This window comes from Mustela nivalis (genome assembly GCF_964662115.1).
Source record: "Mustela nivalis genome assembly, chromosome: 3".
Taxonomy (NCBI): domain Eukaryota; kingdom Metazoa; phylum Chordata; class Mammalia; order Carnivora; family Mustelidae; genus Mustela; species Mustela nivalis.
This window is the reverse complement of record NC_139022.1, coordinates 163106255-163131875: the sequence shown is the minus strand read 5'-3', so window position 1 is coordinate 163131875 and position 25621 is coordinate 163106255. Positions and strand designations below refer to the sequence as shown.

Below are 25621 nucleotides of genomic sequence, written 5' to 3'. Positions count from 1 at the left end.
CCAAACTCTTTTAATTTTGTTGAAATGTACTTTTCTTCTGTGAAACCAATGTGAAAAGTTAAAATCGGTTCTATTACACTCACAAGCGAGATGCATATACATTTCATGTAAATTAACATTTCCTGACTTCAGCAAATGTGAATACACTTTCATTCACACATTCCAAAATGGGAATTAATAGAAACTTGAACCTATGGCACTGTCGACACACAGCGAAAGCCAATCCACAGCGAGGTCAAAAGTTGATGTACTTAAAGTTCTAATCAGTTTTGTCATCCTTTATCCACTGTTTCCCTTTCACTAACAGTCGATTAGAGTTCAGTACAGATTTTAAAGCAACATGAAAGGTTGATAAATTTTAATAATAAATATATTTAAAATCAATAGCAATATTAATAGAATCCTTCCTCTATAATATGGTCAAAATCAGTACTAGCATATAAATATATGAGATATTATATATTATAGACTACCGAAGTCAAAATCAATACTACCAATCAGGAATCTATTCTTATTTATACTTTTAAGGAGATAGTTCATCTGGGTAATTCTATTTCTTTTATAAGACTTAATGTGTATGAAGCAAATGTTAGAAGCCATCAACGATCCTTAATGAATTTATAAAAACACATTTATTTCTTTAAAATTAGCTGCTAACTCATTTCTTTTCCCCACTCTTAAAGGACAAGGAAAAGACATATCTTTATATATTTTTCTTTTTCCCCCTCCCTGTGTAGCACCCAGTAGTGAGACAAGCCCTGGCTGGCAATCTGCCCTTCCTCCCCACCCCCTGTGCCAACCCCACCCCTGCCCCAGGAATGCCTCAGAGAGCACACTCACTTTCTCTGCTCACCTGCCCCCAGCCCAGCGTGTTAAATCACCAGGCCTGCCCCTGTGTGCTTCGCTAAGGCTCCCTTCCTTCACAGCTGGTGAGCTGACACTTTCCATCACTTAACCTCTTGGCAACAGATGCCTCTCACTTAGGCACAGATGCTGAGTACCCACCCATCTCTAACATTAGCCTTGTGTTCTGACTAATTGGGCCAGCAGAGTCACAATTAAGATTTGAATAATTAGATAACGGGTATGATTACTTTTATAATTAATCCTCATATCGAGTCATCATGATCTGTCCTGGGTGATGACCACTGGTCTATACTTAATTCAAACTGAGAGTTTTAAAAGCAAAGCACTAATAAAAAATATCCATCATTTCTCCCTCAGAATGAATGTATTTTAAAAAAATGACACTATGTATAGATACATTTTTATTTTTAATTAGATTTTATAGTGAATTCTTAGATGTTAAGTACTCATTCCAATTCAGTTCATACTTTTTTTTTCCCCTCATAAGGATTCCACTCTGATTGCTGCATTGTTTTGGTGTTGTATGGCCACATTAAAAAAAAAATGCAGTTTTAAATTAAAAAAAAGGGGGGAGCACACCTGGGTAGCTCAGGTCATGATCCCAGTTCCATATCGTTACCCTGCTCTGTGGGAAGCCTGCTTCTCCCTCACCCCCTGCTTGTGTTATCTCTCTCTCTCTCTGACAAATAAAGAGATGAAATCTTTAAAACCATAAAAAGAAAAAATAAAAAGAAAAATAAAAAAGATAGCAGGCTTTTTTCTTTTCTCACCAAGTTTACAATATAATAAAACCACGTACATAAAAACAAATTGAGGATGGCCCCTCTCTTCTCTCTTATTGTCACAGAGCTACCAATGTCACCATTTCTTATGGTTTGGCAGTGAGTTTCTGCTCTCCTCTCTCTTCACATTCTGTCCACATCTGTGATTCTCAACGTGTCATATGGTAGAACTCTGGTGCTAGAAGTCACCTAACATCAACAGTCCAAAGCGGCCCTGTCAGATGTCTCCTCTACTGGTCCCTCACAGAAGCCGGCCCATCTTGATCCATCTTTTTCGCAGTGAAGGACACCAACGCCCTCTTCCCACCCCCCACTGCCAGCTCCAAAAATCAGTCTTCATGCCCATTTCTCTCCATCACCACAATGGGGGGGGGGGCTCCTAGTGTTTTTCTGAAGTAACGTAAGAGTTTTTCTCTTCCATTTCTGCACCATTTCCAAGCCTCTATCTCCGAAATTGTCACAGCTTCCTCTCATACAGCTGTGTAGCTCCATGTCTGTTCCTCCCACTCTGGTGTCACGCCATTTCTCTCTCTCTCTCTCTCTCAATCTCAGATTTTATTTATTTATTCGAGAGAGAAAGAGAGGACACAAGCAGGGAAACAGAGCAGCAGGCAGAGGGAGAGAGAGAAGCAGGCTTCCTAATGAGCAGCGAGCCTGATAGGAGGCTTGATCCCAGGACACGGGACCATGATTTGAGCCAAAGGCAGAGGCTCAATCGACTGATTAAGGCTTGATGGACTGCTCAGTCTTGCCATCTTTTGAGCACGCCAACACCCCACTTGCTTTTGCACAAACTATCTCTTCCATCAGCCTGGCACCATCTTCCATCCATCTCTGTCTAGTTGACTACACATCCTCAGATCTCTCTGCTCAAACATAAGTCCTTCCAAGAGGGCTTCTTTTGTCTCTCAACCAGCCAGCTTCTTCCTTTCTCTATCTCACGGTGCCACTCACATAGCTTTCAAGAGCACTATCTCCACTTGTACATATTTTTTTTTTTCTTGGTGATTATTTTAGCTTTTAGTTACACTAGATCTGGCCCAGTTTCTGACACATAAGAGACACTCCACTATTAAACTGATGAGTCATAAGATGGTATAACTCAAAAAGGGCCAAAATTCGTGGTCAGGGACTAAAGATGGGAGAGGTCCCCAAAGTCAGAATTTATCACTTGGCCATATGAATCAACAGTCCTTAAAGAACACATTCTTCCATACATACATTCATGTATTACAAAATTAGTCCTCAGGTGTTTATATGTGATACAGTACAAAGCACTGAGGTTTAAACAAACTTAAGACACAGCCTGGGCCTGCTCCGTTCTAACAGGTGACACGAACTTACCAAGAGAAGATTAGGACACAGTAGGGCTTCTATAGTAAAGAGCTTCCCAGGGGAAATGATGTCATTTCTGAGTTTCCAAGAGAGAGCACGAATTATCCAGAAAAGTTATGGAGGAGTACAAGGCTAAGAAGGAGAAACGCAGAGATATTTCAAGCACTGTGGACAGCGCAGGGGCCAAAAATACCATTAGGAGTCCGAGCAGGTGCACAGACATTCTCAATCATGTGACTGCAAATGATTCACAGTGACTGAAGAGTACTGAGCAGGGAGAGGGAAGGCAAGAGAGAAAGGGGATGGGTGAAGCTGGGGATGTGTCCTCATTTTCCATGACTGGAAAGACTGGAGCTCATTTATAGCAACAGAGAGCCAGTGGAGGCTTTCCACGGGAAAGCGGCGAGGTTCAATTTTGTAATTTACATGGATCATAGCTGTCATGGGGAGGCTGGTCATGAAAGAGAAGAGACTAGAGGCCAGGATCTTGACAAGGAAGCTGATCTTCCTTCTACAAGAAGGAAGGCCTGACTTGAAGAGAGAAACAGCCAATATGCAGATGGGGTTCTAACGTGAAGGACTCCAGAGGCACAACTGAGAAGCATGGTGTAGGGAGGAAGTGTTGGGGGAAAGTGACCGCAGCTGAGATAACAGAAGATACTCCGCTTTCAAAGATGTGTGCCGGGGAATATGGTAGGTTTGACAAACAGATTTCAGCTTATCTGACTCACAAATTGGAGTCTTACAAATAGGTCTCTTGTTGATTTTTGAATACTAAATGTTCTTACCAGTTTGCATGTATGAAGTCTAACATGAACTAAGGTATTATAACTTCCCAAGTTTGGGCTTAACGTTTCTAGGAGAAAACATATTCAGGATTCTAACCAAGAGCACGAAGAGATGTAATAGGGTTAACCGGCTGAAACCAAATTCCCATGTAGTGGTTTTTGAAGCTGTAAATGTTAGATGATGGGAAAACCCCTCTTTCCTTTATGCTTTCAACAGCATATACCGACTCCCTTTTTGCTGCCCACTTCTCAAGCACTGAAGATTACAAGTGGATTCAAGAGAGACCTGTGGGTTAGAATTCCTCTTTGTGGTGGATGTCAACCTACTTCTTCAATGTGTATCACTTAGAATGAGAAGCTCATCTTTCTGCTCTTAGAGATTAGAGTTATATATATATATTTTTCCAGGTTATTGCTTTGTCTGTGCACACATTTATTTAAGCAGCCAGATTTGTTAGGCAAATTCTCAGGGAGATCATGCTTGCAATCATGATTGTTCATGTAGTTGTTTCCTAGGAGCAAAGACCCACGAGGATTTCTGAATGGACCAGTGGACTCCACTGCACCCTTTCCCTGCAGAAGAGATGGACAACCTGGGTTGGCTCAGTTCAACTTCCTGGACAAATGACAGTCTGCATAAGGTGTGATTTTTAGGAATTGCTGACACAGATTGAATTTATGCAGGATTATTTTCTTCTATTTTTTCTATTAAGACTAGCTTAGTGGGTAGAAGTAAATAAGTTTTTGTTTTTGTTTTCGTTTGTTTTAAGTTGAAATAAGTAGACATTCTCCACACGTGTTAGAATCTGGAAATGAAAATGAGGGTCTCAAAACCAATCAGGCCTAGGATGGAGTCTGGAGTTCTATCTCTGACACTTCGCTGAGCTGAGTCCTGGCCTCAGTGCCAGAAGATCTATCTGAATGTAGTCCACTTGGGAAAAGAAGGCGGACCGATGGCCAATGACAAGGGGAGGCTTAAGAGAGACGACACAGCCAGGTACCAGGCCTGTGGGCTTAAGAGCTGACACATTGCCTGTCACTTTCTTTTATGTCTTCTTGATCTTACTCCCTATCACTATTTCTTTACTTTATGAAAAAACTTGTCATTTGGTCTGCAAGTGTTCTATGGCTTAAGGAAAATCCCATGTTCAAGCTGTGGTTAAGAAGACACAACGGGAAGGATCATGCTCTTTTCCTGTAGCTGCAATTGTATGAGCAATGGAGACCAGAACAGGGAACGGTGTTGCCCAGAGGAGATTCTGTGTCCCAAGAGACATTAGCAGTGGGGGGGTCTTGCCTGGCAGAAGGCAGGAGGTCAGAGGAGGGAAACTCAAGAATCTTGTTACTGGGAACACGAATGAGCACCTTGGGAGTTTTCAAAAACGGCCCCGGGAAGACTTGAGTAGCTCAGGTTCAGCAATCAAGGCGGTGGGTCCCAAGCCATCATAAAGGCAGTAGGGATGAAAATCAGATCCTCTTTTACAATGTCAGGTCTAGACATCTGAGTTGCCATGAGTCTCAACTCAATATAAGTTAATTTTTCATCATCTGGGAAAACGAGACGATGGTTTTCTTAGCTTGAAATTAGCAGAGACACTGGGGGTCAAGGTGGTAACTAGGGCCAGGAGTAAAGATCTTGATTAACTCCAAAACCTAGAACACGTGGGGAATGCCAGCAAAAGATGGTGGCCTGGGCCATCTAGTTCATATAATAATTCCATCTACACCAGCACTGTGCTTGCTATAAGTCAGGCACTTTGTTAAGCTCATTTACTCTGGCATCTCAATACAGAACCACCTCTGAAGTTATGAATAATTTATCTGTATGCTAGAGAAAGAAAAGAGAAAAAAATGCCTAAAGCTGCATCGGTAGTAAGTCATGGAGTCCGACTGAAATTTCCATCCGTTGAACTGAAAACCCATTGTTTTCATTTCACATCACTACAGCTTTCCACTCTACTTTGCAGTCCTGGCCATGCTTCCTGGTGACCCCATTAAGGCTGGGAAAGGCAAAGGAAAAACAATTCTTGTTTTTTTCTTTGACCAATCGCTATGCATCAGGTACTATGATGGGTATTTTCCCACACTTTATCTCATTTAATTCTCAAAACAACCAATGATGAAATATTAAAATATATAACTTATGCCTTTTACACACAAAGAAGGAAAAAGCCCTCTGACTCTTACACTATGGCCACCAGATTTGTTCCTTGTGAGGATTTTTCTTCTTCCATAATTCTCTGCAAAATGGGGCATGATCTGCCAGGTTTTTTTTTCCCCCTTTTTCTCTTGTTTCTGAATTTAGCTTATCATGAGGGAATAAGAGTCTGGGGGTAAAATGTTCACTCCTTTCTCTGTATGGTGTCTCTCTCTCCTCTCTTTCTCTCTCTTGCACACACACTCAATCATATTTTCCCAGCATTAACCTGTTACTAATAACAAAAGAGAAGAAGCCATTCATCACAGGATTTAATTCTAGGTGACTAGATGGGATTAAATAAGAACATAAGAACATGTTGCCTCTCACTTTGTACATTATATTCCAGAAGTCCTGGGAAAATCCAGAAACTGTGTGTATATATGTATTTAAATGCATATATGTGTGTATATGTATACATGTGTATATATACACATGTACTTTTATATGCATAAACTATATATATATACACACACACATATATTTTTTACTTTTTAATTTTTTATTAATATAGAATGTATTATTAGCCCCAGGGGTACAGGTCTGTGAATTGCCAGGTTTACACACTTCACAGCACTCACCATAGCACATACCCTCCCCAGGGTCCATAACCCCACCACCCTCTCCCTATCCCCCTCCCCACCACAACCCTCAGTTTGTTTTGTGAGATTAAGATCTCTTACGTATATACATATATTTTTAAGGAAAAAAAGAGAATTCTCTCTATTACTCTCTGTAGTACTGCATTCCAGGTAGCATCTGGTAGGCAAGCTACATCTACAGTCACCTGAACTGACCTCAAGTAGGTGGAGGACGTTACACAGCTTCCAAAATCTCCTTACGTGTTCCCATAAAATGGGTACCTGCAAAGGGAACAATGCGATTTACTCCAACCCACAGACTGAGCTTGGACCTTTGCTAACAGAGCCTCGGTTAGGTTTCTCTGTACCCGTGCCCTTGTTCCTCGGTTCATCAGATCCTCTTTTACAATGTCAGGTCTAGATATCTGAGTTGCCATGAGTCTCAACTCAATATAAGTTAATTTTTCATCATCTGGGAAAACGAGACGATGTTTTACTTAGCTTGGACCTTTGCTAACAGAGCCTCGGTTAGCAAAGAGCCTGTCCTCTTCCTCAGGGTTAAGTACCAGTGAGTTTGTGACATACTGTAGCTCCTTGCTGAGTCTTCTCTTGCTTTATCTCACATGATAGACCTTTCCACTTTCTACTAACACTTGGTGTTCAGAGCACACCAGTCTCATTTTCTCAACGCCAAACAGTTGAAAATGCACCATGACAAGATACGGATTAGTAAGAAACAGCAAGTTGCATTTCTTTTTTCTTTTAATTTATTTATTCATTTGAGAAAGAGAGAGAGAGAGAGAGAGTGCGTGAGCAGGGGGAGGGGCAGAGAGGGAGAGAGAGCCTCTCAAGCAGACTCCCCCCTGGAGCTGGATCTCAGGACCCTGAGATCATGACTTCAATAAAAATCAAGAGTGAGATGCTTCAACCTCTGATGCACCCAGGTGGCCTGCTAGCGGCATTTCTAACAGTAGGGCCTTTAGAACCCCAAATGAAAGGGTGGAAATAATATTGGGAAGTGCAGATTTTGTCAAATAGCTCCAAGGAGATGCTTATGACGAGAAGTAGATTTCAGCAGCATTACTTGTAGTCTGTATAGGCAACTCTTCTGTTTTATTCTAAATTGGCTTTTATTGCTTTTTATGGAATCATGTATCAGGAAAGAGCCCTTGTTGCAGAGTCTCATTTAAGATTATGATGTTGTTATCACTTTTTGCTAAAATACATCTGTACAGTAAAATGTCTGGGGCAATTATTTCATTTCTGCTTCAAGCTCTCCCAAGATGATCTCCTCATACACAAAATCATTGCCTTTAAAATTTATAAACTGTCAAAAATATGAATTTTCTGATTTATAAATCTGTATGCTTCCTGCAGACAATTCTTGCACACTTCTCTCTTTTCTTATGTAGCTCTGTACTATCAGTCTGAAGACTAGAGAAGACTTTTCATGGAACTCTTCACTTGCAAATTGGTGGAATAAAATTCATTATGATTAAAAGAATTCAATAAAATACGTATTACTTCTGTCACAATAAAAATCAGCCTCCAGGGGCACCTGGGTGGCTCAATGGGTTAAGCCTCTGTCTTCAGTTCAGGTCATGATCTCAGGGTCCTGGAATCGAGTGCCTCATCGGGCTCTCTGCTCAGCGGGGAGCCTGCTTCTTCCTCTCTCTGCCTTTCTCTCTGCCTACTTGTGATCTCTGTCTGTCAAATAAATAAATAAATAAATAAGTAAAATCTTTAAAAAAAAAAAAAACAGTCTCCATCATATTTGAAAAAAAAAATACAAGATTTTTATTTATAATTACAACAAAATTTTTAGCTCACCATGCAGCATAATTTCTTTATTTTTTTTAAACACGCTATGTAAGTGTTTACCTATCTTCCTTCCTACCTAACCATGTAATAACCATTCCCAGGAAAGTGCCCATTTCTAGCACCTTAAAAGCATCCTTTTTTTTTTTTTTTTTTTAACACCTTCTCTGTTAATTAACCCCCAAGGAGAAGCACTCATTATGTTGCCTAAGTGAATAATGCTACAACATTATGATTCTTTTCCTTGTACTTTCATTCTATATAATTATTCTTTTAAATGTTTTAATTTATTCATTTGAGAGAAAAAGGGAGAGAACAAATGCAGAGGAGGGCAGAGAGAGAGGGAGAAGCAGAATTCCCACTGAGTAGGAAGCCTGACGTGGCATACCCCAGGATCCCAAGATCATGACTTGAGAGGAAGGCAGATGCTTAGCGGCCCTCGTTGTATATAATTATGAACAAGGTGGAGATTGGCTTCAAATGCGTCTTGCACATCAAATGCACACCTTTTATGAACATGATATGTAGATTGGTAGTTATGTTATCTGACAATGTACATATTGGAAAACACTACAAACAGGCACTAGTGACATTCTTCAATATTTTTATTTTTATATAGGAACCATAACTAACACCGAAAGAGCATAGTGCCTAACACACTGTTTCTACTTTTTAAATTATGTCTGGCAACCCGAACGCTGAGCGTTTTCCATTTGCATGTGTTGTTATGCTTCTTGTCAGACTTAGTTTTGTAGCTGCAGGACCTATGCAAATCTTACTTTATATTACTACCTCACTATAAGAATTCTGCTATATCCAACAAAGAGTTTATATCCAAGTCTCGAGGCTGATATTTTTCAACCATATTTTTCCTTTCATTGATGATGGCTCCATGAGAACAAAAATGTTTTTACTCCTGGAACTTCCTCTTGGAATGCAAAGTCTATTCAACATTTCAGTGAGTACAACACAACCAGGGTCACCCTCTTTACCAACCATCAACATTTTGAAATGTTTACCAACCCTGAGAATGTTTAATTTTCTTGGAAGGCAAGGAGAGAGGGAAAATAGAGCGAGATTTTGTTGTTGTTGTTGTTGTTGTTGTAATTCTGTATGGGTCAGAGGAAAGAGAATGAATGGTCCTTTAGTAACCTCAGGCTGTAATATGTCCAAAGGGGACACTAGAGAGGTGTGTGAACCCAGACACTAACTATATAAAAGGCAATGAAGGAGCAAGGATTGGGTACCATTGATAAATTTAGGAGGTTTTCGTATAGAAGAAGAATTTTATCTTGCTTATTGATTTGCTAATTAATTTATAATCCTGCTTTTTAGAACCAACTGAATAGAGTCAAAGAATCAATATTTGATTTATATGGTTCTGAGGAATATGGTATCTATGAATAGAGAACTTGGTCTAAAATAAGGGAAATTGTCCCAGTCAGGTTCCTTCACAGAAGAATGAATGCCTTTGAGAGCCAAAACATTTTAACTTTACTGTTATTGAAACCGTTCACCAAACTTCTTGAGCAAAATAGTGCTACCAAAGACACACAAGTAAAAGACAGTAAAGGGACTCTAGGTCTACAGGTGTCTGGCTACATCATCATGAGAGGCAGATAACCCAAGAGTCTGTAAAAACTGGACTAAGAAAGGTCTAGAAGGAAGTAGTGGGTAATAGAGGCCGCTAGCTTCATAAGTTGGTACATTGATCAAGACCAAGAGTAACATAAATCATCATTACATGACAGGCTTTACTTCTTTGAAAGAATCAGTCATTACTTTGCCTGAGAGTTTTTGTGTTAACTTTGCATTCACTGCTGCTTAATTGTGCTGGGCTCCTTTCTCCATGTCTGTGATCAGAGCATAAATGGTCTGGGGTTTTTTGTTAGTTTGTTTGGGGGAGGGGATTTTTTCCCTAAAATGTGTTAAAAATAAATTGGCTTAGCATCTGGTAAGGAAAAAAAAAATCCCAACGTTTAATTATACTTCAGAGTAAATTATAGAATTGTAGGATATTAAACCAGTTTACTCTCCTTTTTTTTTTCCTGACAAGAGATATTTCTGTATTATCTTAATATTATATTCCTCTTTAGACACTAGTCACAACATTTATCTTGGTATTATGTTTTTCTCTGCCTTTCAGATGTTTGCCTTCGGGGGCACTGATAAAAAACATTATATTTGGTGGATCTGCATTAAAAATCACTTCTTTTCCTGACAAGCTATTTAAAATGTCATTTGTGCCTTGTTGAAGACTTTTAGAAAAATCCAGAGACCTAGACCCAGATGACCTAAACTGCTTCTGTGAGGGCTGTGATTTCTTTTTGAGGATTATGGTTCCAAGGAAGATTGCCTCTAAGTATCTGTGAAAGAAATATTTTCTAGAATTAATGCCGTTGTTTACTCTATATTGATTTTTAGAGCATTTCACCTCACCTCATCTACAGGACAAGTAATAAAATACAGTTTAATTATGGTAATATTAAATATAACAGTATAATTATTCCTTAAACATGAGACACCAAAGAATATCTATTCAGGATGCACTTTTTGACTACAAGTCTTCAGAAGAGGCCATTCCTATTGTTTGTTCTGCCGATTATTTTCCTCTAAAGATCAAAAGCCCCAAGAATAAGAGTTAGTGTAATTTCCCTGCACTAAATATCACCTAGTTATGAAATTTATGAAATAAGCTGTAAGAGTGATAGTTTTAAAGAGAATGGACTTTTGAGTTAAAATATGCATGTTCATTGATCACAGACGGATGAGAAATGTCACCCAATTATTACACAGAAAGGTGCTGATTGAAAATAGGTGACCTTTACCAAACGTGTGTGAACAATTTTTACTGTTCATTAAAGGATAAGATATCTACACAGTCCATAAGGTGGATAAAATGGATGAAATGCATTAAACAAATTTTCAGTGGTTCCAGGCATGACAAATTTTTAAATTAACTTAATTGTCACCATATTTTTTTGTGGTTTTTTTTTTTTTGACATTTCTAAAGGTGACATAGAGGAATACAATTCTATTCAGAATGGCAGGAATTTAACTGCCCAAGTGGAAGGGAGAAACTTAGGAAGAAATGATGGTTTTTGAATTCAGAGAATTACATTACCTGTCCTTTTTTCACAATTGAAAAAATGATAGTTTTTGAATTCAGAGAATTACATTAGCTGTCCTTTTTTACAATTGATTTGTGTAAGTTGGTGCCGGTTACTGGGAATACAGTAGTGAAGGACTCGGGCCTAGAGCCTACCATCAGAGTTTGGAATTTTGCATTACTAAATGGTGTAATGAGTTTCTGTGATTGGAAAGTGGCATAGGCTGTGTTATGGAAATCGGTAGGAGGGGCATTTTCACTAAACTTGTAGGGGCCAAAAACTATTAGGATGAAATGACGTCGTCTGTTCTAAGGGCCAAGAGATTAAGCCAGGCAAAAAGTCAACCTAATATGCCAGGCAGAAAAAAATGAAATCTCAGCAATAAGGAAACCAAAGATGGCTGAAAAATAAACCGGTAGAAGTTAGGCAAGTCTTGAAAGGATGTGATATCTTAGACCTTGCCTATAAATGAATGCCCATGAAGGTTTGACCTGCATTATAAGGGAAGCTTTTACCACAGGGATAACAAGATCAAGCTCGTATGTACAGAGGTCAATATTCTGGCAGTAAGGGGCATTACTTTAGAACATAAACCCATCACCGATGAAGGAGGTGGGGACTGTGGAGAGACAAAGGTGAAGACCCATGTGAGAGAGATCTGGATGGTAGAATGGAAGAACTAGATTGTCTCTTGCAGGTGTGAGACGTGGAAAGGCGAAAATGACAGCTGGGGACCTAATGTGACACACTGGATAGGGTACAGTGTCACTCACTGAGACGGCGCGGAGAGAACAGAACGGTTTGGAGGTCAAGAGGAAATGTTTTGATCCTTCCTTCTCTGCCCTCCTCCATTCCTTCCTGCTTCCTTTCCTTCTTATAAATATGTTATTGGTACTAACTGCATCATAGTCCATAATCTAGGTTCTGAGTCTTCGGCAGCGAACAAAGCAAGGTTTTTATCTTTACAGAGCTTAGAGTCCCATTGAAGAACCCATTATCGGCAATAAGTGTTAAAGATCTGATGAACAGTAAAGAGAAAGAAAGGGAGGATGTGCTGTTTTGTGAAGAATGGTTCAGACAAAATGTCTGGGATTAAAGACACCTCCCTTCCCAGGGAGGATGTGCTGTTTTGTGAAGAATGGTTCAGACAAAATGTCTGGGATTAAAGACAAAATGTCTGGGATTAATTTTCAGCCACCATTCACAACGACAAAGTACTGCACAGAAGAGGCAGAGTTTCGGCCAAAGTAACCCCCATCCTCCTACTTCTAAAGTGAAAGGGTCAAAATGTTATCCTCCTAAGAATGTGAGTGACATTGTGTTTGAATAGTTCATTTTGAGTTTGATTATCCAGGGGTAGAGGCAAGAAGATGGCCTTTTCTTTTAGATTAAAATCTGGAGGAAAGAGAATGTGAAGATTTCTCCACGTCCATACAAGCAGCTATGGCCATCCATTGTCTGCCATTTTTCCTAAATTCTGAAACGGAAATGTGTTCACCTAATCATGTCATAGAGTCCTTGAAAGTTACATATGGATACACAGTTGTCCAAGTTCATCCTCATTCAAGCACTTATTGGTTTTAACATCTGCACTTTTGCCTATCCTTGGTGCAGCTTTTTAAGAGTGTCTCTCTCTGGGGTGCCTGGGTGGCTCAGTGGGTTAATCCTCTGCCTTCGGCTCAGGTCATGATCCCAGAGGCCTGGGATCGAGCCCTGCATCGGGCTCCCTGCTCGGCAGGGGGCCTGCTTCCTCCTCTCTGCCTCCTCTCTGCCTGTGTCTCTGCCTGTCAAAAAAAAAAAAAAGAGTGTCTCTCTCCCTTGAGTCCCATCAAAAAAGGATTTTCTCTGGTGTATTTTTGTTTTGTTTTTAATTATACACATACACATGTGTATATGTATATGCACACATATGTGTGTAAATATATATATATATATATAATTATATATATAAAATGAAAATATATGTAATGAAATTATATATATTGAAATATATATAATAAATATATATAATGGAATATATTTATTTTTTCCAACTTGACGTAGTGAAAAACAAAATGCAAGATTCAGAATAGAGCACCAATCTATCTATCTCTCTCTTTCTCTCATGTTGTTTCTGGAAGGTTTAAACTCGTCGCACAAAGCAAATATGAAGTTGCCTCTTCTTACACATATGACATTACATTGTCATGTTATAAGAAACTAATGTGCTCCTGGAAGGTGGTTGGGATTCTCTCATCATATCTCTGTGTTTTGGCACATGACATAACTTCTATTAGGAGCTTACTACCCTGCCTCTTCTTCTATCTGTTGAAATGCAAGGTATCCTTCAATTTATAGCTCAGGTAACTTCTCAGAAATTTCTTATGGTCCCTTAGAGTTAAGTTAGCAGCTACTCTGTGATTAATAACACTTTTTACATATAGTCTATGACTGGACACGAGAGAATATTGTAACTGACTTTTCTGTTGTCTGACGCTCCACCCCTCCCCCCACCAGTAGGCAGAATACATTATGAACTCATCATGCTCATCAATATATGTCCCTGGAATCTAGCAGAATGATACTTAAGAGGGACACGATAATGAGTGAGTAAAGTAAATGGATTAAATGTAAGCCTTCTGAGAAATGTGCTTGAATCTTACCTTCTAAGCAAAAGCACAATTACGGTTATTTAGGTACTTGCCTCAATGCTAACACATGGACTACGTAATTTATTGATTCATTTGGAACATCCATACATTCTTTGTTCAACAGATATTTTCTGAGAATCTGCTCTATACCGGGCACCATTTTAGGCACTGGACTGTAGCTATGAATAAAAGAAACAAAACCTGCCTTTGCAGACATTACTTTCTAATGTTTAATGTGAGAGGGGAAACAAAGAATAATCAAATAAGTTAACAAGTGTAACTTGTTAAACATTACACATGTAACTTATTAAACATTAAACTTGTTAAACAATGTTAAACATTCTAGAAGAAAAAATTAAAGAGGATTAATAGGGAATTTAATGGACAGGTTTGTAATTTAAAAATGTAACACCAATTATCCAAAATTTGTGTCTATATTAATGAAATATGATATTTCCTCTGGTGTTTTGTAGATTTGATCAAAATCTACAATAAAAAGATAATATGACAGTTGGAAATAGAAAAAAAATAAATAGAGGAAAGAGATGAAATCAATATCCTTGCTGTGTTTGTTTAGGGAGAGAAAAAAGTGGGACTGACAAATAATGATGCCCAAGACTGCATTCCCAAGATGAAGAGAAATGAAACTCCGTCCAAGAAGTCAGAATTTTCTGATAAGTTTGGTACTTTGGTATGGAGTTATCCTAGATGGTGCTAAAACCATAAATTTTTACACATTGGCCAGTAGAGTTGGAAAGCACCAATTACCACCCAACAATTACCTTTACTGAAAATAATTAAATACCAGCAGCAAGTACCTGAATATGTTGCTTTCTAAAAGCACCAAATTATTCTATTTCCAGAGTGCGTCAGTAGGAATTCACAATAGATTAGAAAAATATTTCTCAATTTTGACCTGGCTCAGAACTTCCCATCACCCTTCCGCAAAGGAAATTGTTTCTTGAGATGTTTCATCAACCTTTGACTCAGGTAAGCTGGGCTATAAGTCACATCTTACATTAGGTCCTTGAAAATTTACCCACGCGGGCAACCATAGGGCAGAGTGGGGCCAGAATGAGAACAGCATTTCTCACTGATCAGCAGCTCTGGTATCTCGGGGAGGTTATGAGAAATACATAATCTCAGGTACCACTCCAGGAACATTTGACCAGGAGCCCCAGATAATTTGCATGCCCATTCAAGTTTGGAGTTACTGATCTACAGCAGTAACCCTCAACTTTGTCGGAATATCAGAATTACCTGGGAAATTGTTTAAAATCCAGTAATTAGGTCACATTCCTATATATTCTAATTTTATCAGACTAACCTTCATATGTCAAAACTGTGGTTCCTGGGCTCTTTCTCAGACATACTAAATCAAATACTTCAGATATGAGACCCTGGAAGTTGCTATTTTAAGGCACATAGTCATTGATTCCTATATATGCCAAAACACAAGAATGTATGACTTGGAGGATGGAAAACAATGAATTCATTTGGAAAACTACAGTTTCACTATGCTTATTACTTGAATCAATTGATGCAAAATGTAGAATATTTTTGCATATATATATATGCAAAATTTAACATTTATAATTAGAAGATTGAAATCCCATAGTAAAATATGGGTGAGTTCTTGAAGAAGAGAAAATAAGCTTGAAACTATCTGGAAATAGACATTTAGATAATTATCTTCAAAACATTTAAAAAGTATTCCACCAAATATTTATTATGCTTATAATAAAAAAAAATCATGCAACATAGAATTAGTTTCTCTTTTAAACAAGGAGTCAGTTAACTTCTGCAAGAGATAAAGAGCAAAAATTTTCAACTTTGCAGCCTCTACAATATCTTTATCCTCTACTATTCAGCTGGTTTTGTGCATGCAAACAACCATTGACAAAAATAGGGTTTCTATAAACTGTCTACTGAATTATTTTCTTTCAAGAAACATCCACTCATCTGTCTAAATCCAATAGAAAAAAATTACATGTTCCTAAAATTTAAATACTGTTATGAACACAGTGTCAAGAAGTGGTTCCAGAAGCTTCTGGTAAGGTCCAGGTGTGCATTGTTGCTAAAGAGAGATAATATCCCTAATTTTCCCCACTTGACAGATAAAGTGAGGGACTCATCATAAGGTTTCTTATTTATAATAATTATCATTTCCTGATCACCTGAGCCACTATATTATCTCAATTGTTTCCTTTACTTCACACAACAGTGCTATGAGATTACAGTACTATCCTTAGATGATCCATTTTAAAAATCACAAAAAAAAACAAAGTTTAGACACCTTCACTGATTTTCCCAAGGTCACAGAACTAGGAAGAAAGTAGCCTCAGTGGTCATGTGAACCCAGGTAGTTGAATCCAGACCTTATATTTACAACCACAACACATTCCTGCCCTTATCCATTTTCTAATGAAAGAGACCATGAATACCTCTTATGTTGGGCCAGGTATAATCTTTGATTTCTAAGAAACAGAGATTTTCTCAGCTTAAGTTAGTAAATGGAACTGCAACCAGTGAGAAGAAAGTGGAAAACAGGAAAAAGTCTGACCACTGCATAGTGTGTCTGAAATATCACCCAGGATAACCAAGACTCGTTGCCCCTCTGTGAGGGAGTGCTCTTTCTTGTGCTTAGCCATCATGAGTCAGCAAACGTGTCTCTTCTAACTGACCTAAGGCAATTACCTCTTCTTTCCTTGCTACCAATCTTATGACTTCAGCTTCTTCATGGTTTTTGCAGACTACCACCTCGATGTTTTCCAACATCTGCTTTTTCCTCACCAACTCCTGTTATCAACTTGTATTTCATAATGAAGGTCACCAGATAGGGTATAGAGAGCTTCCTATATTGGCGAAGTTCTTATGTAATCCACATGGTAGCCATTGGTCATTGTGAGATGATTGTCTTATATCTCCAGTCGATTTTACTGTGCACGGGGGGCCTAGACACACAGTCTTGCTTTCTGGATGAAGAGATCTATGCATTGTGGACATAACAAATTCTTTTGCAATACTATTTTTTACAGATCATGTCCTTTCCTTTGGCATAGTAATAGAGGGGATTATCTATAGATACTTCATTTTTCTGTTATTCTTACATCCAACTAGGATAAGCCAATCACTTGCCAAAAAAAAAAATGAGAGAATGGAAAGTAAGTTGCCTGGAAGTTGGATTATATATATATATATATATATATATATATATATATATATATACACACACACACACACACACATACATACATATTTATGTGTATATAATGTTTTTAATCATTATTGAATCCATTATTCACAATATCTGTTATCCTTTTAAATGTTCGAGAACATTCTGGAGCTTAATGAATGATATATTGTAACTATGCTACCTAAATTCCAGTTACCATCTCAGTATGTCTTTGGATATCACAGCTAATCATAACAGATTTTCCAGGTCAATCCTAATTTTGCAAAATCACTTCTTTTTTGTCAAAGACTGGACACAATTTTGGTTTGGATAATCTTGTCACAAAGTAAAATTAACTATAGGAAATCTCTGCGTACACATGGGAAGATTTATATAAAATCAGTAGAACAGACTTCTGTACATTTAAATATTATTTTTTTAAAAGATTTTATTTATTTATTTGGCAGACAAAGATCACAAGTAGGTAGAGAGGCAGACAGAGAGAGAGAGGGGGGAAGCTGGAAGCTGAGCAGAGAGCCTGATATGGGGCTCGATCCTAGGACCCTGAGATTACGACCTGAGTCAAAGGCAGAGGCTTAACCCACTGGGCCAGCCAGGCTCCCATAAATATTAATTTTTTAGTCCACTTTCTGACATTCAATTCCAACTGTTCATCTTTTTATCTTTTCTAATATTATATATGTCTTTTGCCATGAACATGAATTCTCCTTAACTTCCTTTTAATCTTATTTCAAATAAGTGACATTGAATTTATATCACACTTTATAATTTGATTTTATTCTGAGTATGTCTACTCCTCCTGATACTAAATTTCAGTGCTGATTATCCATAGAGCAGAGAACTTTATCTGTCCATGGTAATCAGAATCAGCTTGATGCAGGGATTTGTGCACTGACCTCTTTAGGAAACAAAAAGAACAAAGTATATGCTTGCTTCAAACAGTGGCAGCTATGGGATTTATAAAGTCATTTATTTTAAGTAAACCAAGAGTTTACTTTGGTAAACTACTTTGAAGGTGATATAATTAAGCTGTATAATCCTAAAAAAATCATCTTAAAATATTCACAAGTGTCACATCAAACACTGGAAAGGATCACCATACTACGTGATAAAAAAGTTAGAGCACAAATATTAGGAGATTTAAATACAGCCAGATCTAAGTATAAATCTTAAGTCCATTAACTATAGTCTCCCCTTGCCTCAGTTGCCTATCTTTTCCCAGCCCCCATATTTTCTTTGGAGAATTGAAGTAAATAACCTCTATGTAATCATTTTGACTTAATGATTAGAAAACCATACATACAAAGTTTGTATCCCAGCTGTTTGGTATTTAGAAAACCTGTAAGATACTGCCTCTCCCCATTGTCTTTTATTGAAACTACCACATACTAAAAAGCAGGTTATAAATCATAAGGAAAGTTTTAACAGACTTTTTGATTTAAATTTTGAAACTGTCTGCTCTAAGTGAACTTATCCTATAAGATGCTTTCTGATCTCACAGTAGGAATAAATTACTGTCAAATCAATGAAGAATGAGGTTCAATATAGAATCTAAAGGTAAAGTGGCACCTGGGGATAATATAATAAGCAAAGGAAAACAAAAAGGGAAATCTGATTGAGGAGTCAGGTGTTATAGTTCCTAATTCTCAAGGTGCTACAGCTCCTAATTCTCAACTGTACCCAAGATTTTCTCCATTTTTCTTTTCAGCCTGCATGATGCCAATCAAGACAACATCTACAATAATAAAACCCCTTTAACAACTTAGGTCTAACTTCTTGAAAGAGAACTACAATTGCCTTCATTTTTTAGACTTAAATATTTCATTATACACTACCACATCTTTCAATGGTCATATACGTCAAGAAAGTACATCCAAAAAAAGTTCATTGGGTAAGATACCACCACCACTTTGGAACTTGGTGCAAGTATAGTCTATAATACAAAGCTAGTTTAAGCCATGTACCAGTTTGGTAATAGCAAATGTGGCTTTTTGTGATTAATGTTGCCTCTTTCTGTTTATCAGAGTTGCTAAACAAGTAAATAAATAAATGAAAGGAAGAAGCAGCCCCAAACCCAGTAACAATGAACTGTAGTCAACACACTTTTCTCAGGTTTCAAATCAGTTGAGAAACCAACTCCCTGGAGATAAAGAGATAGAAGTCTCAGGGCAACCGAGGTAGCTAAATGTCCTCAGGCTTTGGCTAAAGACATACAGACACCCAGCAAATACATGTCAGCACCTATGGGTATCCCCAAAATATTTTATTCCTGTGAGAGAAGCAACAACATCAACATCAGCCTGAAAAGTTCTCTAGAGAATTTCAGAAGGATAGCCAATTAAGATAAAGGGTGTTTTGACATCTTTATAAAATGTTACATCTCAGGATACCACTAGGAGGAAGGTGGAATCACCATTTCATGAAATATGAGTGCTCATTCTATAAAGCACATTTAGGATACTATTATAAGTCTTTACACGAAAACAGCTAGATATTTATTAGATATTTAGATTATGTCTTGGCATAAGAGATTATTTATTGAAATTCAGTTTGGGTATTATAATTATTTGTACTTATACTTTAAATAATGTTTTATTATTTGAAAATCATTTTGAAGTACTACATTATAACAAGGTAATGTTGCTATTATTCACTCGCATGCTTAGGGTGCTAATCAACCCATCATATATAATTATAGTGATAAAATTATTTTATTATTCTTGGTTACATAGAGATTTACCATAATATAGGATAATACCATTAGTGTATATGTGCAAAGTTAAGTAGAAAAGAAAAAGTTCAAATAATTAAACTTAACTTTGAAAAAAAAAATTCTTCCATTCTCTCTAGATGTTCTTAACAAACTTATGAGAAAAAACAGTTGTAGAAGAAATAATGGGGACTAGTTTATCCTAATTATCTAGATAATTGCCCTAAACTATGTACAATCAAGCTTAACCTCAATTCACTTGAGTTTGATAACAAGCGCAACCTCCAACATAAAAGCCAGGGTTTCAATAAACACCTGAACATAATCTCTTACTGAAGAATTCTTTCAAAAACAAGCATTTTAGAAAGAAGTTAATTTTATTTACTTTCCTTTTTATTAATCTATTTCACAACAGAAATCTATCTCTTGTAGAAGAGCTATAAATCATATCAGTAATATATTAATTATTTTGGTTTTTTTTTTAAACAGCTATATCAGAAACTTTACCATTTATACTTTCATTCCTAAATGGACACTATTAAAACATTCAGGGGATTAGCCCTAAATCCTTTAACCCAGAGAGAGCCCAGGAACATTGGTAAAGTAGAAAGCTGCACAAAATCTCAGCTCTCATTTGCAAATTTTATTTCCATCTAATTTAACTTTGAAGCTTTTCCACTCGGAGATTTAACCATATGACATCAACAAAACACTTCAATCAAAATCAAGTTACCTTAGGGCGGCACAGTTCTCTAGATTACTAAAAAGGTAAAATGAGAAATTAATGCTCTTTTCATTATTTCCCTTTATTTTCTCTTGATGCAAGGCAGCATGCCTGGATTCCAAAAGAAATTGCCCTGAAACATCACTATCCCCCAATGCCGGTTTTCATTCTAGGACACTTGCTTATAAACTAAGCCTTCTCCTGACATAAACAGTGAGTTGCTGCAGTGCAGAATGTCAGTTTAGTCGGTTAGAACTTTCCATGCAGAAATTCAGCGCGGTGCAGCTCAGATCTAGCAGCACTTACCTTAATTGAAATATTCTCTGTGAATGAGGTGAGACATCAGTCAAATCAACCGTGAATGGGGTGGGGAGATCCAAGTTTTCAATCAACACTCTCCAAGTAGCTGCCTGCGGTGCGTCTTTTCCCTGTTTATGCTGAGCCTCTCACTGTCTACGAGGACAAAAAGATAAGCTGAAATCCTTAGAGGTTCCAGTGAGTAAATGAGGACTAAGCGATGTTTCCTAACGGGAGATCCTCCGCCAGCACGCTGCGTTTGGTGGCTCCCTAACTGCTGTGATAGGCTCCTGGCAGGTCCCCGGAGCCGGGCGATAATCATTGACCTGATTAGCGGGGAAACACTCCCTGTGCGCACGCAACACGCACGGAGGGTCGGCGGGTCTCCTGGGCACTGGAAAAGGCTCCGAGGCCACTTGGGAATCTTGTCTTTTCCAGCCTGATGGATGAACTGCGACTATGACTATAATTTGCAAGGAGATTAGCCACCGTGTTAAGCCATCGGAGGACTTAAACAAATGGGCTTTCTCCTGCGGCGTTGCAAGGTGCATTCCTGTTAGAGATCAGGTACAGTGAAACAATTAAGAGCCTGATAGAGCTGATTTGCAAGGAAAGTCTAAAGCTCAATGTTTAAAGCGATGTGATAAAAGAGATAGCTGCATAGGTCTTTGCTCCAAGCCTGGTGCGTACTTCAACCTATGTCTACGTAAAATGAATTTAGAGGTTTATCACAGCCCTCCAGAGTGCAACTCTCTGATGTATTAAAATTATTCATACTAAATAAGCTTGTTTGGCAGTTTCTTACAGATGTGAACACTCAAACCAAGGCATGGAGAATAGAGCATTGCTTGTGTCGTTTTTCAGATAGCATTTTAAGTTAGCAACAGACTTAACAGAGACATTTGCATTATACTATTAACCTGAGTAGCAAGAGACTATATTACATTGAACTGAATCATCTTTTCTATTATCAGTTGAAACAGTGATTTCTAAAACTAAAGCAAACAAGAGTAGGAGAGCATCCAAAATGCAACACATTTTTATATAGTCATGTGCGGTTAACAACCCTGCTGATACTTATCCACCGACCACCTGAGAAGTTCAACATCTCGGACTTTAAAAGTTATCACTTCCCTGAAGAGATCTAGTTTCTCCAAAAGGTGGCATAACTAAACACGGAAGCCCCAAATGGTTAATTTTTGACAGCCCTTACTTCTATAGGAGAACATTATTCAAATAACATAAAAAGAACAGATGAAAAAAGTCATTTGCATGTCTTGAGGGTGAGAAAAATCTCATTGCCAGAGAGAAAACTGACAAATGTCCTCTCACAATGGTATTGCGTGATATGTTCAACATTTCTGCTTTTCCAAGTAGGTTTCACTAGGGACATATGGCATTCCCTTGATGTGTGTGTGTGTGTAAGGCAGACAGAGGCGGGGGGGGGGTTGTATTTGCATCATAATGTTTTAATATTAACATATATCTGAGGACAATGTCAAATTTCAGTAAAGGAATGCACAAAGCATTATAGAGAATTTATTTCTCAAATATTATTTTTTAAGCAGATTTCATTAAAATACAAGTTCTTTGATGGAACTTATTGGACAAAGTAAAACTTCAGTGTAACTGAGTTGCTATACTAGGCTAGACACTTGAACTTAAAACAGAGAAACTGCTGAGAAGCCCCAGGACAAGGGGCTGTGAGCCTGTGTCCCTTGCAGAGGAGGACTCTTGCTCCCTCCGCTGGTGGAGGGGGAGACCTGAAGGCAAAGAAACCCAGTCGATACACTTCAGGAGAGGGAGTAACTTCTGCAGCTGCTAAGCAGGAAATCCATTATCCAATTATAAACTGGCCGTAGAGTGTTCTGGTAGAAAAGAGGCTGCTTAAATCAAAATTGATGCACATAAATTGTAAATAAATAGTCAACAGGAAACACAACTGCAAATTCTTCTGTGAGGATCCTGATTCATTGTTAACACAGCACTTGGAAATGAATATCTGATGGATTCTAAGATTCCCATGTTTGGGTGGTCATGCAATTAAAGCACTCTGTTCTCTTATTGGTCTAAGGCTCATTCTGAAGATCTTAAATAGCGACCTCTTCTAAAAACTTTCTAATTAAGATAGTGCTTATTTTTATTTATTTATTTATTTATTTTGAACCCTATCCACTTGGAATTATCGTCACTACTAACTTAAAATGCTATTTGAAAAACTACGCAAGCAATGCTATAACAAGCATAGGCTAAGTTGAGCTAATTTGGTGCTATCGTAGATGGTTTCTATCTGGAAAGCCCCGACTGCATACGTTTGCACTGATGCGATTTCTAAATGACGGGTCCTCTTGTTCTCATAGACTCCAAGTGTCTTTCACCTTAAACATTTTCTACAAAGAATATGAGTGACTCTACAGTAGTCTTTTAAACAAATAATTGATTTTAGGTGGAAGTACATTCATGAGTAGCAAAGTAAATTATTATTCATTGGTGGGCAGTATGAAAAAGATAGAGCAGTCATCCTTATAGATACTTTTTGTAAGTGCTTGCCATGTGGCACACGTTCTGCACGCACTCTAACTGTAGTTGTTATCCATGGCATCCTTAGAACAATTCTATTAAGCAGGCATTATTATTTTTTAAATTTTTATTAATTAAGCTAAGATGCTGAGAAGCTTACTAAATTTATCAGTGCCTCACAGCCAGTACAGAGCAAATCTAAAATTAAAACTCAGGTCACTTTAACAGTAAAATCTTCTTGCTTAGAAATTTCCAAACATTAAAACCAACAAGAACTACATCCACAAAAAAATACCTGGTTCTAAAAGAAGAGGAAATTTTCTTGTTTTTATAATGTGAAAAAATACATTTGTATCTCTAAAAATGTAGGTCTTGTAACTGATAAAATATTATACTATAAAAGTGTAGTCACAGTAAATAGTTATATATCTTTTAGTAGAAAAAGAAAACCAACAACAAAAAACTTTTTTAGCCAAAAAAAATAATAAACAATCTAGAATTTCCAAATGGTGTAATTTCATTAGCATGTGCATGCACACACATACAATCCCTTTTAAGATTCATTCTCCCTCTTCTTCAAAAATTATACTTTATGTTTTTTAAACAGGAAAAGGACCCTACCCTAATAGATGTGTACATCAAGCACATTTACTTATACAGTAGGCCACAATTTTGATGATTTCTGATATTTTATTCTGATATTTATTCTGATATTACTTCTCCAGCAGTAGTAATGGAACAGCAAACTCATAGGAATTGCAGACCTGAGAAATTCATTTCTAGCATGTTTTTACATTATCTAGAAGTTTCTTAAACCTCACTTGAATTCCACCATTTCATATGCGCTGCTGGAATTATGAGACACATTCATAATCTCACAGAGAAATGTTGTGACCACATTTTTTCAAGGCGTCTAATAAAAATTCTGTCTAAAAGAAAAGAATGATGATAACTCAAATTAATTCAGTTCTTAAACTTTGCCAAGAAGTTTCCCACCTATTATCTCATTTGATTTTTACGGGAATCTTTTGATATAAATTACGAGAAGTATTTTATTCATAGTTTAATGATGGGGAATTAAGAAGAAAAAGAGCGAAGTGATTGTTCTTTAGTCTCTGATTCTTAGTGGAAAATCTGATGTCTTCCTTTCCAGACAGTGTTATTGTTTCCCACCATACCCCAAATAATATGTTTGTCTGAGTCATGTTGCAGTCAATAAAGACTCAAACGGATATCTAAATGGAAGCCACTCTTTCTTCATTTACTTGGGTTTGTACTAAAGAATGACAATTGAGATTATCATTTAAAGAGTGACAGTTGAGATTATCATGTAGTAACGGCTGGTAGGATGGCTGTGATTGATATGTACAGGAATTTCTCCATTTAGATTTCTTATATTTTTCTCATATAATAATAGTCAAGATCAAAAAAGCCTTCTTGACTACTCCTACATTAGATATTGGTCATATGATCCTTGTATGAATCCCTTCTTCTTCTCTATGGACTTCAGATTCAAATATTACCTCCTTACTTCTTTCTTGGTGATTTAATAATCAAGAGAAAGGAAATCTCCTAACAGTAGTGTTAGTTGTTTTAAATCTTAAAAATAAATAAATAAATAAATATAAATAAGTTGAACAAGCAAGCAATCTAACAAAGTAATAACAAATTGACTTTCATCAGTAGCACTAGCTAATACTAACACCGGAATGCTTGCTGAGTACTACCGTTCTCATAGATTATACATGCCATTCTCATATATTGTACCTATTTCTACTTCTGTGTAAGGACAGGGGTAGAATGGCTGCAATCTAATAGCCTTAAGGTAAACTGGTCCAATTTGAGGCCAGCTCGCATGAATGAGGCCAGGCTTGACTCATACATACTCATGAATTTGAAATACTATGAACTTCTGGAGATAAAGAAGGCTCAACTGGGTAACAGAAAGCTTGAACCAGAGTCAAAATTCTGGCACCACTAGCTTTATAACCCGGAGTCATTTAAAAAAGTTTCCATTTAATGGGGCACCTGAGTGGTTCAGTTGAGTTGGTCAAGCGTCTGTCTCT

The 25621-nt window shown here is 37.5% G+C and overlaps 1 protein-coding gene across 3 annotated transcripts in view; it reads right to left on the bottom strand.

The window, feature by feature from the left end:
- CDH12 (cadherin 12) overlaps positions 1-25621 on the bottom strand; it is a 998766-nt gene that overhangs the window by 359222 nt on the left and 613923 nt on the right. The window contains exon 3 of one of the 3 annotated variants that reach the window (XM_082725876.1): positions 21045-21191. The exons of 1 other annotated variant lie outside the window; for it this stretch is intronic. The gene's annotated coding sequence lies outside the window, so the exon portion shown is untranslated. Of the gene's footprint in view, positions 1-21044; positions 21479-25621 lie in introns of those variants that run through there. One more of the 3 variants, XM_082725877.1, reaches the window with a different exon arrangement.